This window comes from Staurois parvus, unplaced genomic scaffold (genome assembly GCF_062004578.1).
Source record: "Staurois parvus isolate SC_StPar_1 unplaced genomic scaffold, SC_StPar_1.0 ptg000041l, whole genome shotgun sequence".
Lineage (NCBI taxonomy): Eukaryota > Metazoa > Chordata > Amphibia > Anura > Ranidae > Staurois > Staurois parvus.
In genome coordinates, this window is record NW_028317837.1 from 669,474 (window position 1) to 682,870 (window position 13,397).

Here is a 13,397-nt window from a genome sequence, read left to right on the forward strand (position 1 = left end):
GACACCGGACAGATTTATACAGAGGGTGCAGTATAGAGAGCAGACACTAGATGGTGCTGGTCCAAAAACCGCTGAATAGCATAAAACAGGGAAAGCCATCAAGTTATCTCATTACAGTGCAGTGGATTAGAGCCTTGTCCTCCATTCTGTTGTAGCCCACCTGTCCTTCCTCTGGCAGCCATTTTTCCTTGGTCTGATATCTATGTCACACAGTTATCACATTACAGTACAGTGGATTAGATATCTGTCCTCCATTTTGTTGTAGCCTGTCTGTCCCTCCTCAGGCGACCATTTTCATTTAGTCTGATATCAATGTTCTCGCAGTTATACACATCACATTGCAGTGGATTAGATCTCCCTCCTCCATTTTGTTGTAGCCCGCCTGTCCCTCCTCCGGCGGCCATTTTCCCTTAGTCTGATATGAATGCTGGCACATTTTGTCCCCTGATATTAGACATTAGCCGGGTGATTGTATACACACAGCGGGCGGATCTCAATCAATGTCACCCACTAGTCTATACTGTCACGGGGTTGGCCAGCCAATCATGTGGCTCCTATTCTGTCCTTCCAATGACCATTCCTAGTACATAGGACTCATCTTCCATACTACATTCATGATACAACAAGATGGAAACTCCCAATATACAGAGAAAATCTCCCATAAAATACATAGAAATCACATCTGCCCTAAAGGGCCATAAACATAAGAAGATTGCCCCCGACGCCCCCAGATTCATCTACAATACTAGCCAAGGTGTCATTGGTCCCCCTAATACACGGATAGTACCCCAATCCTGCATTCATACATGTGACAATACACCATGGATTCCTCCCGCTCTATATTATGTCTCCATACAAATCAGTCGCCATCCAATCCATCCATCTCACAAAAGCTCCAATACCCAGCAAATGTTTCCGTCTCCTCCTAGTAATAACCATGTGATCTCCATGAGAATAAAGTGCCAATTTGTGTCCTTATCCCCTCCCCCTACGCAGGATGTACACCCCTTCATGGCCACGCCTCTTTATGTAACTGACAATTGCGCGGTCGTGCAACGCTGCACCCAAACTAAATATCCGTCCTTTCTTCACACAAATAGAGCTTTCTGTCGGTGGGATGTCATCACCTGTGCGCTTTTTATTTTTCACGCCATAAACAAAAAAAGACCAAAAATTTTGAAGAAAAACAATATTTTGTATTTTTGGCTATAAAAAATACAAAGTAACCTCAAAGTTAGTTATAAATTTCAGCCAAAATGTCTCCCACTCCATGTTGTCCTCAAATACAACTCCAACCTCCATGCTGCTAAGCAAACCTACTACAACTCTCATCAAGACCCTCTCATCCAATCCTCGTCACTCTTCTCTACCCTTAATTCCTTACTCCGCCCCCCACTGCCTCCGCCCACCAACTTACTGCACAGGAGATTGCCAGTCACTTCAAGAAGATGGACACAATTCGTGACAAGATCTCCAGTGTCAAGCTTCCTCCTCCAACCAACATACCAGACCCAACACCAAACTCAAGTGTCACGGTGTGCCAGGCTGTGCGCTCTCCCTCCTCTCAGCTCCACCCACCTCTCCCTCCTCTCAGCTCCACCCACCTCTCCTCCCTCTCATCATGTAACGGCCCTTTGAAGCTCCGCCATCCAGGATGAGAGGTGTGACTGTCACCTCTCTGTCTCTATCCAGAGCAGCTGGAGGGGGAGAGATAGTTCCCTGAGGTGAGGTTCACACCCCTCCAGTCATCCAGCAGGAGAAGGGGCGGACCCCCGCAGGGATGTTCCGGGCCGTGGCAGTCAGCTTGGCCCCGGCAAGTACAGCATGGGCTCGGGAGTTTCCCATGCCTGCACTCACCGACTGAAAAAGGCCGTGCTCTTGTGAGCGTGGCCCATATCATGGCGGTGTGCCTCGTTGCCGGGCAATGTGGCACGCTGCCCCACGGTTGCTAGGATGACTGGGAGCGCCCTACACTGAAGGCCGATGAGGAGCGTCCCAGGTTGTTCCGTCCACTACACAGCTGCTGGGAGGTCTGCGGTGAGGCAAGACCCCCACAGCCACTCTGCAAAGACCCCGGGATCGGGAGGATTATTACCCGCTGACACTCTGCAGTAATGCCGGGATCGGGAGGATTATTACCAGCTGACACTCTGCAGTAATGCCGGGATCGGGAGGACTATTACCAGCTGACACTCTGCAGTAATACCGGGATCGGGAGGATTATTACCAGCCGACACTCTGCAGTATTACCCGGGATCGGGAGGATTATTACCAGCTGACACTCTGCAGTAATGCCGGGATCGGGAGGATTATCACCAGCTGACACTCTGCAGTAATACCGGGATTTACAGTATTATTACCAGCTGACACTCTGCAGTAATACCGGGATCGGGAGGATTATTACCAGCCGACACTCTGCAGTAATACCGGGATCGGGAGGATTATCACCAGCTGACACTCTGCGGTAATACCGGGATCGGGAGGATTATCACCAGCTGACACTCTGCGGTAATACCGGGATCGGGAGGATTATTACCAGCTGACACTCTGCAGTAATACCGGGATCGGGAGGATTATCACCAGCTGACACCCTGCAGTAATGCCGGGATCGGGAGGATTACTACCAGCCGACACTCTGCGGTAATACCGGGATCGGGAGGATTATTACCAGCTGACACTCTGCGGTAATACCGGGATTTACAGTATTATTACCCGCTGGGCATGCTGCCATACTCCAAGGACTGCTTTGCTGTGGGCCCCACGATACTCTGCCTAATAATCTGGTGCCCGGATTACCCACTGTTGCTGTGTGCTAGGACTACCTGTTGTGGGCCCCCCTATACTCTAATTCTCTGGGGCCCGGATTACCCGCTGTTGCTGTGTGCTGAGGAGGGTCGCCCCCTGCTATCATCTGCTGTGAGCCAGGACATCCCTGCTGGACCCGTGAGTGTCTGCACCCGTTTTATTCCCCTATGGACCGTCCATGAACTCTCCCCCCTTTCTCTTCCCTGTTTGGATTACAAACTGCCAGAGACTCTGACTTTGCCCCCTGGGGCTGGATTACAATTGTTTTGGGCCCTCTCCCTGCTCCTCCCCTACACTGGGCACTGAGACGCTACCTGCTGACCCCAATTGGGTGATTGTCATTCTTTCAATAAAGCTTTGTGTGTTTATCATCTGCTCTGTGTCTTCTGTCCTGCCTACCCCCCCTCACAGGGGGTGTTTGTGCTGTCCTGGTATTTGGGGGTGTTTGTCCTGTCCTGGTATTTGGGGGTGTTTGTCCTCTCCTGGTATTTGGGGGTGCTTGTCCTCTCCTGCCTGCCCCCCATCACAGGGGGTGTGTACTGTCCTGTCCTGGTATTTGGGGGTGTTTTTTTTCCTGTCCTGCCTACCCCCCATCACAGGGGGTGTGTACTGTCCTGTCCTGGTATTTGGGGGTGCTTGTCCTGCCTGCCCCCCATCACAGGGGGTGTGTACTGTCCTGTCCTGGTATTTGGGGGTGTTTTTTTTCCTGTCCTGCCTACCCCCCATCACAGGGGGTGTGTACTGTCCTGTCCTGGTATTTGGGGGTGCTTGTCCTGCCTGCCCCCCATCACAGGGGGTGTTTGTACCGTCCTTATTTCAATGATACAACAACATGGTGACCTCATTCTCCTCATGACTGCACTGTGTCTGGTATGGTGCTCTGTATATATATATATAGTAAAGCATATAAACACTTCATACGTTAGGGACAGGGGCGTATTTACCGCAAACAAGGCGTTTGCCTTGGGCAGCATTTTTTAGGGACTCATGTGACAGGTGACAGAAAATGGGGACCAAGTGAGCTCAGCCATGGGATGGGAGAGAGTCTGTGGGCTTCTGGAGGGTGTAGAGGCCGACTCTGGTTCCCACACATGGGTGACACTGGGGATGGCTGGCTGCTTTATTTCCGGAGAGGTGCAGGTGAGTGCTAGAAGAACGCATCTCTAGAAAAAAACTATGAACTGTTTTGTCTCATAAACAGTGAAAGAAGTGGAGTTCTCTCTCAGCCGACCTCTCTCTGTATTTGTTTCTCCCATAGAGAAAACCCTGAGAGTCCTGGATGGGAATGATTGGTTTCCCGTTTCCACAGACAATCAGCAGAGCTCTGCATACAAAGAGTGTCGTTTTCTCACCGAGAGATGAAGAGATTTTGTCTCTTAGTTATAAAACTGGTTGGTTGGCTAATGACTGCAAACAGAGAAAGATTTGGGATTTGTTTCTGCTTCAACAAATGACTGAATTAGTTCCAAGCAGGGGCGGACTGACAACTCATGGGGCCCCCGGGAAACAGGAGATCATGGGGCCCCTGTGTCCTTGCCCACACTCAAAAAAGCCTATAAAAAAGGTACCAGGAGCATTTCATGGGGCCCCCTACTGACCCCAGGCAGTGCCCGAGTGCTGGAATGGCCAGTTCGCCCCTGGTTCCAAGTTACAAAAAGCAATGGAGCCGTGAAAAAAGCAAAACTTGGGCAAAGACCAGAGACTCTGTTTGCTGACTTCTCCGGTAATGATGATGAGAGAAGTAAATGTATTTCCTATTCCATCCTGAGAACATGGCGGCGGGGCCTACAGCTTTCTGCAAATACTACAGGAATATTACAAAGGACGGTGTCAGCAAGGGCCGGCAGACCAAGGTCAGGGATGAGGAAGATGAATGTGCGGTACTCTCCCTGAACATACACCACAATGGCACCATCAGGGCACAAGGCACCCAGGAAAATTAGAGGTCTTCCCCTAAATTAAAGATCAGGCCAACATCTAGAAGGTACAACAACTGGCCACTGCCCCAGTCTATAACTGGCCTTCACAGGAACACATGGAAGGGCGACGCATGTCAGACAATAAAAGAGAACAATTCCCAGCTCAACGTACCAACCAGCCTGCAAACAAACCGCATTGTCCTGTCTAACAGGATGTGTTACACACAGGGGTTCAGTTAGCACACATTTACAAATACATGTAGAAGCTGCACAGCCTCTTTGCTGCACCCCGATATTCTGCACTTCCTAACTCTACACATTTTGAGAGCCCCCATAGTAGAGGCACATGTATTGGATGGATAGACCGAGGGCAGGTGAACCTGAGGGAGCCCACCCCTCCTTAAAGGTACAGGAGCGCACTGGACACCCAGCATATAGCACAATGGCAGCTAAGGTGTCCAGTGCACCCCCCTCACCAACATCTAGAAGGATCTACAAACTTCAGATAGAAATTGTGAGGAAAGATGCCAACTGAGACATTGTCCAAAGACATGCCTGCCTCATGTCCCAAATAGCAATGCCCCCCAACTCCTCATAGACTGCTTATCTCATATAGGGAGAGACATTGTACAATACATGGAATGACTTTATAGACAGGTGACATAAATGTAAGGCAGCCCATACATGCTGGGATTTTCTTTCCTGCAACCACGGAAAATGACTTGATTCCCCTATCCACATAGTAAGTATTGATGGGGCAATCCATCCCGTGGAGCGATTGTGTTCTCCCAGTGGCACTCCCAGGGTCTTGTAGGATAGACACAGGTCTGTCCTACAAGAAATTCCACCTACAATGTAACTATTCCAACAAGAAAATACTCAATTGATGGAAGAGACAATGACCCTGAAAACACAAATGCAGCTCCACAGTCAGGAAGACAAAGTGCCCCTCAAGGAACAACAGACCGGTGAGACTAATCAATGTCCAACAATGACCGAGACAAAGACCAGCGACAGCCAAGACAAGTCCGATAATCCTGAGACCACAGACAGACAATCACCAAACCACAAGAACAGACAACATACTCCTGAAATTGTCCTAATAATAGACTCCAATGGGAAATATCTAAACACCAAACGGCTCTTCCCAGGAAGAAGAGTCTCCAACATTCACCGTTCAACAATTGAATAATTAGTAGGAGTCATTAATAATCCATATTTCACCAACACCAAACATCTCATCATACACACCGACCCGAACATCATCAAGGGACAACAGGAAGTCATCGCCCACAAACTGTCACAACTAGCAGACATTGCACAGCAAAAATGTCCCCATTCCAAAGTAATCCTGTCCTCCCGACTTCTGAGGAAGGACACACCAAACACCATAATCCAACGTATCAACACAGAGCTGGCAGACAAAACCAGGTCAGAGCCTGCCATTCACCTGGCACACCATCCCTCCATATACCCCAACACCTGATACACACCAGTCTCTTGCTGTTTCATCACATCAGCAGCAGTGCACCACAAGGACCAGCCAGCCTGCTCTGTTTATAGACCTGCTCAAGGTATGTGCTCTTGTTCCTGAACTTTCTGCAGTCAGCACATCTGAACTGATTGCCCCGCTATCTGCTCCTGGCCTGACATGATCACCAGCCTTATCAATAAGACTCGGTCCCAAGGTGAATAAGGCCGGGATCAATACATTATCAGCTTCTTGAGGAGCAGAAGAAGACTTAAAGCGGAGCTCCACCCAAAAGGGGATGTTCTGCTTTAAGGACTGCTCCTCCGCTCCCCATTAAGGATTGGCACCTTTGGGGGCGGGGGGAGGAGCGGTACCCGAATTTGACAGGTACCCGCTCCCACTTCCGGTCTGATCGCCTGGGTGATCGGAAACGGAAGGTGTCCTCCCTCCCTGTAGTCTTTTGGGACACGTGACAGGTCCCAGAAGACTACAGGACCAATCATGAAGCGAAGCACTACTCGTGAATGCACAGTGGGTCCCCGTCTGTGAAGCCGCAAGCTATCACAGCCGGGTGCCCACACTGAAGATGCCGACCTCCTGGAATACAGGACAACCGGTGAAACAGGCTGAGGGGGACACACCGCGGGACCGAGGGACAGGTAAGTGGCTGATTTTTAGAAGTTAGCAGTTACAGTTTTTGGAGCTGCAGACTTAGTTTTTGACAGGGTGAGTGGACTCCACTTTAAGCTGACCTCTCCACCATCACCTATGTCCTGGATTTTACCGGATGTGTGGGGCAAGAGCGAGGTATATCACCCTTGAGGCCACAATATACACAGAGTCCTATGTTGTGTTATAATCACAGATATGAACCCATCACTCGTCAATGTCCTTACAATGGTAGACTATGCCATCACAGATACGAGGCCTTCACTCATCAATGTCCTTACAGTGGTAGACTATGCCATCACAGATACGAGGCCTTCACTCATCAATGTCCTTACAGTGGTAGACTATGCCATCACAGATATGAGGCCTTCACTCATCAATGTCCTTACAGTGGTAGACTATGTCATCACAGATATGAACCCTTCACTCATCAATGTCCTCACAGAGGTAGACTATGCATCACAGATATGAACCCATCACTCATCAATGTCCTTACAGTGGTAGACTATGCCATCACAGATATGAACCCATCACTCATCAATGTCCTTACAGTGGTAGACTATGCCATCACAGATATGAACCCTTCACGCGTCAATGTCCTTACAGTGGTAGACTATGTCATCACAGATATGAGGCCTTCACTCATCAATGTCCTTACAGTGGTAGACTATGCCATCACAGATATGAACCCATCACTCATCAATGTCCTTACAGTGGCAGACTATGCCATCACAGATATGAACCCATCACTCATCAATGTCCTTACAGTGGTAGACTATGTCATCACAGATATGAGGCCTTCACTCATCAATGTCCTTACAGAGGTAGACTATGCCATCACAGATACGAGGCCTTTACTCATCAATGTCCTTACAGTGGTAGACTATGTCATCACAGATATGAACCCATCACTCGTCAATGTCTTTACAGTGGTAGACTATGCCATCACAGATATGAACCCTTCACTTGTCAATGTCCTTACAGTGGTAGACTATGTCATCACAGATATGAGGGCTTCACTCATCAATGTCCTTACAGTGGTAGACTATGCCATCACATATGTGAAGCCTTCACTTGTAAATGTCTTTTCGGTGGTAGACTATCTCAGGAACATTTAGATCTGGTGTTATTTCCCCCCCTAAAAACCATCCATCTCCTCCACTAAAGACAACCCCTCTCCCCCCCCCCCCCTCACAGAAGACACCCCTCCCCCACTAAAAACACCCTCTACACTGAGATCACCTCTTACCCATCCTTTACTGTTCTAAAGACACCCTCTCCATTGAGATGACTTTCCCCTCCTTTCCTGCACTAAGGACACCCTTCCCCCTCTTACATGGAGCTGCAGTCAGAGACAGTCAAGAAGCTGAAGAAGAAATGTCTGTAGAGATGAGGATGGGAGGAGCCATAGAGAGAGACTACTGGGGTCACAGCAGCTATTGAAGTGAGAGAGGGGAACCATGGAGGGCAAGGTGGTGTCACTAAAAGAAAAGGAGAGAGGAACTATGGAGGACAATATGGGGTCATCATAATGAAGGGGAGGAACTATGGAGGACAATATGGGGTCATCATAATGGAGGGGAGGAACTATGGAGGACAATATGGGGTCATCATAATGGAGGGGAGAAACTATGGAGGACAATGTAGGGTCATCATAATGAAGGGGAGGAACTATGGAGGACAATATGGGGTCATCATAATGGAGGGGAGGAACTATGGAGGACAATATGGGGTCATCATAATGGAGAGGAGGAACTATGGAGGACAATAGGGGGGTCATCATAATGGAGAGGAGGAACTATGGACAATAGGGGGGTCATCATAATGGAGGGGAGGAACTATGGAGGACAATATGGGGTCATCATAATGAAGGGGAGGAACTATGGAGGACAATATGGGGTCATCATAATGGAGAGGAGGAACTATGGAGGACAATAGGGGGGTCATCATAATGGAGGGGAGGAACTATGGAGGACAATAGGGGGGTCATCATAATGGAGGGGAGGAACTATGGAGGACAATGTTGGATCATTACTGGAAAAGGAGAGGAAAACCAATGAGAACAATTTGGGGTCACTATGGGGGGAGGGGCAATGCAGGGAACATAAAAGGGGGTGACAAGGTACATATTTGGGGGGTTCTGGAACAGAAAACTATTTCTTTTTACTTTCCCCAAACAATGTAATAGGAGGACCCCCAGACACCCCATCAGTCTGTATGGAATGGGGCAGATCCTTGTACTATAGAGTTGATGGCGGATGTAAAGGAGATTGTACAATCAGATTGTATCGTGTATGGTCACCTTTAGGGCTCATTCACACCAACAGTCCATCTGGCCATACACTAGTAGGTTTTCCAATGACCGTCTGTACAAACATTCATGTGACAATTGTCATCTGTACCTCGGATGACATGACCAATGTCCTTCTCATTTCCTGGGGAAAACCTTTGTTTTGGAATGAATGGACTTTCCTGAATGAAACCTCATTCACTGCTAGAAACGTCTTCATTCCGGAAACGTCTTCCATCATCTTCTCACTGCTGGAAACGTCTTCATTCCGGAAACGTCTTCCATCATCTTCTCACTGCTGGAAACGTCTTCATTCCGGAAACGTCTTCCATCATCTACATACCCATCCTTGGCTTCTCACCCCTCCCCCATACATACCCGTCCTCGGCTTCTCACCCCTCCCCCATACCTACCCGTCCTCGGCTTCTCACCCCTCCCCCATACCTACCCGTCCTCGGCTTCTCACCCCTCCCCCATACATACCCGTCCTTGGCTTCTCACCCCTCCCCCATACATACCCATCCTTGGCTTCTCGCCCCTCCCCCATACATACCTGTCCCCGGCTTCTCACCCCTCCCCCATACATACCTGTCCCCGGCTTCTCACCCCTCCCCCATACATACCTGTCCCCGGCTTCTCACCCCTCCCCCATACATACCTGTCCCCGGCTTCTCACCCCTCCCCCATACATACCTGTCCCCGGCTTCTCACCCCTCCCCCATACATACCTGTCCCCGGCTTCTCACCCCTCCCCCATACATACCCGTCCTCGGCTTCTCACCCCTCCCCCATACATACCCGTCCTCGGCTTCTCACCCCTCCCCCATACATACCCGTCCTCGGCTTCTCACCCCTCCCCCATACATACCCATTCTTGGCTTCTCACCCCTCCCCCATACATACCCATCCTTGGCTTCTCACCCCTCCCCCATACATACCCGTCCCCGACTTTTCACCTCTCCCCCATACAAACCCATCCTTGGCTTCTCGCCCCTCCCCCATACATACCTGTCCCCGGCTTCTCACCCCTCCCCCATACATACCTGTCCCCGGCTTCTCACCCCTCCCCCATACATACCTGTCCCCGGCTTCTCACCCCTCCCCCATACATACCTATCCCCGGCTTCTCACCCCTCCCCCATACATACCTATCCCGACTTCTCACCCCTCCCCCATACATACCTATCCCGAGCTTCTCACCCCTCCCCCATGCATACCCATCCCCAGCTTCTCACCCCTCCCCCATACATACCTATCCCCAGCTTCTCACACCTCCCCCATACATACCCCTCCCCCATACACATCCCTCCCTAGCTTCTCACCCCTCCCCCATACACATCCCTCTTCAGCTTCTCACCCCTCCCCCATACATACCCCTCCCCCATACATACCCCTCCCAGCTTCTCACCCCTCCCCCATACACATCCCTCCCCAGCTTCTCACCCCTCCCCCATACACATCCCTCCCCAGCTTCTCACCCCTCCCCCATACACATCCCTCCCTAGCTTCTCACCCCTCCCCCATTCTCATCCCTCTTCAGCTTCTCACCCCTCCCCCATACACATCCCTCTTCAGCTTCTCACCCCTCCCCCATACATACCCCTCCCAGCTTATCACCCCTCCCCCATACACATCCCTCCCAGCTTCTCACCCCTCCTCCATACACACCCCTCCTTAGCTTCTCACCCCTCCCCCATACACATCCCTCCCCAGCTTCTCACCCCTCCCCCATACACATCCCTCCCCAGCTTCTCACCCCTCCCCCATACATATCTTACATTCAGTTCCCAGAGCTCACCATCCTCCCCCAAAAAATGATCCAATAGATCACCTACCTCACCTGTATGACCCAAATATTACCTACCTCCTTCACAAACAGATCCAAAAGACTACCTACCTCCCGGGACACAGATGACCCAACTCCCCAACAACCAGAGAGTTCCCAGACTACCTACCTCCACTGCACTCACAGATCACCTACCTCCCCTTCCCTCACAGATCACCTACCTCCCCTTCCCTCACAGATCACCTACCTCCACTGCACTAACAGATCCAACAGATCACCTACCTCCCGATACACACCCAGATCCCACAGATCACCTACCTCCCCCATATACACCCAGATCCCACAGATCACCTACCTCCCCCACATACACCCAGATCCCACAGATCACCTACCTCCCCCACATACACCCAGATCCCACAGATCACCTACCTCCCCCACATACACCCAGATCCCACAGATCACCTACCTCCCCCACATACACCCAGATCCCACAGATCACCTACCTCCCCCACATACACCCAGATCCCACAGATCACCTACCTCCCCCACATACACCCAGATCCCACAGATCACCTACCTCCCCCACATACACCCAGATCCCACAGATCACCTACCTCCCCCACATACACCCAGATCCCCTACCTCCCCCACATACACCCAGATCCCACAGATCACCTACCTCCCCCACATACACCCAGATCCCCTACCTCCCCCATATACACCCATATCCCACAGATCACCTACCTCCCCATATACACCCATATCCCACAGATCACCTACCTCCCCATATACACCCAGATCCCACAGATCACCTACCTCCCCCATATAGACCCAGATCCCACAGATCACCTACCTCTCCCATATACACCCAGATCACCTACCTTCCCCATATACACCCTGATCTCACATATCACCTACCTCCCCTGCACTCACATATCCCACAGATCACCTACCTCCCCCTCATACATACCCAGATCCCACAGATCACCTACCTCCCCCTCATACATACCCAGATCCCACAGATCACCTACCTCCCCCTCATACATACCCAGATCACCTACCTCCCCCATATACATACCCAGATCACCTACCTCCCCCATATACACCCAGATCACCTACCTCCCCCATATACACCCAGATCACCTACCTCCCCCATATACACCCAGATCACCTAACTCCCTCATATACACCCAGATCACCTTACTCCCTCATATACACCCAGATCACCTACCTCCCTCATATACACCCAGATCACCTACCTTCCCATATACACCCAGATCACCTACCTTCCCATATACACCCAGATCACCTACCTCCCTCATATACACCCAGATCCCACAGATCACCTACCTTCCCATATACACCCTCCACCCCTCTCTGTCAATCCCTTCTCTGACCTCCGCTCCGTGTCCTCCACCCCTCTCTGCCAATCCCTCCACTGGCCTCCGCTCCGTGTCCTCCACCCATCTCTGCCAATCCCTCCACTGGCCTCCACTCAGTGTCCTCCACCCCTCTCTGCCAATCCCTCCACTGGCCTCCACTCAGTGTCCTCCACCCCTCTCTGCCAATCCCTCCACTGGCCTCCACTCAGTGTCCTCCACCCCTCTCTGCCAATCCTCTCACTGACCTCTGCTCTGTGTCCTCCACCCCCCTCTGTCAATCCCTCCACTGGCCTCCACTCAGTGTCCTCCACCCCCCTCTGCCAATCCCTCCACTGGCCTCCACTCAATGTCCTCCACCCCTCTCTGCCAATCCCTCCTCTGACCTCCGCTCAGTGTCCTCTACCCCTCTCTGCCAATCCCTCCACTGGCCTCCACTCAGTGTCCTCCACCCCTCTCTGCCAATCCCTCCACTGGCCTCCGCTCAGTGTCCTCCACCCCTCTCTGCCAATCCCTTCATTGGCCTCCATTCAGTGTCCTCCACCCCTCTCTGCCAATCCCTCCACTGGCCTCCACCCCTCTCTGCCAAACCCTCCACTGGCCTCCGCTCAGTGTCCTCCACCCCTCTCTGCCAATCCCTTCATTGGCCTCCACTCACTGACCTCCACCCCTCTCTGCCAATCCCTTCATTGGCTTCCACTAACCCAATGTATAAAATTCAGAATACTAACCACACCTTACAAAGCCATCCACAACCCCGCCCCCGGCTACATCACCAACCTCATCCGCAGATATTGCCCACATCGCCCGCTCCTCCCAAGGCATCTTCCTCTCTGGTTCCCTCGTCACCTCCTCCCTCGCTCACCTCCAGAGCCTCTCCCATCCTCTTGAACTCCCTACCCCAGTATGTCCGGTCAGCCCCCACCCTGTCTGCCTTTAGGTGATCTTTGAAAACTCACTTATTCAGGGAAGCTCACCCCACCCCCACCTAAGAACTGTACTTGTGTCACCTCCACCAGACCATCCCCCGCAGCTATCACCTTCTGTACCACCTCCCCCTTCCTCTAGATTGTAAGCT

At 51.3% G+C, this 13,397-nt stretch overlaps 1 pseudogene; it reads left to right on the forward strand.

Annotated features, from left to right (window-relative positions):
• LOC149470503 (uncharacterized) overlaps positions 1-13,397 on the forward strand; it is a 322,485-nt pseudogene that overhangs the window by 211,581 nt on the left and 97,507 nt on the right.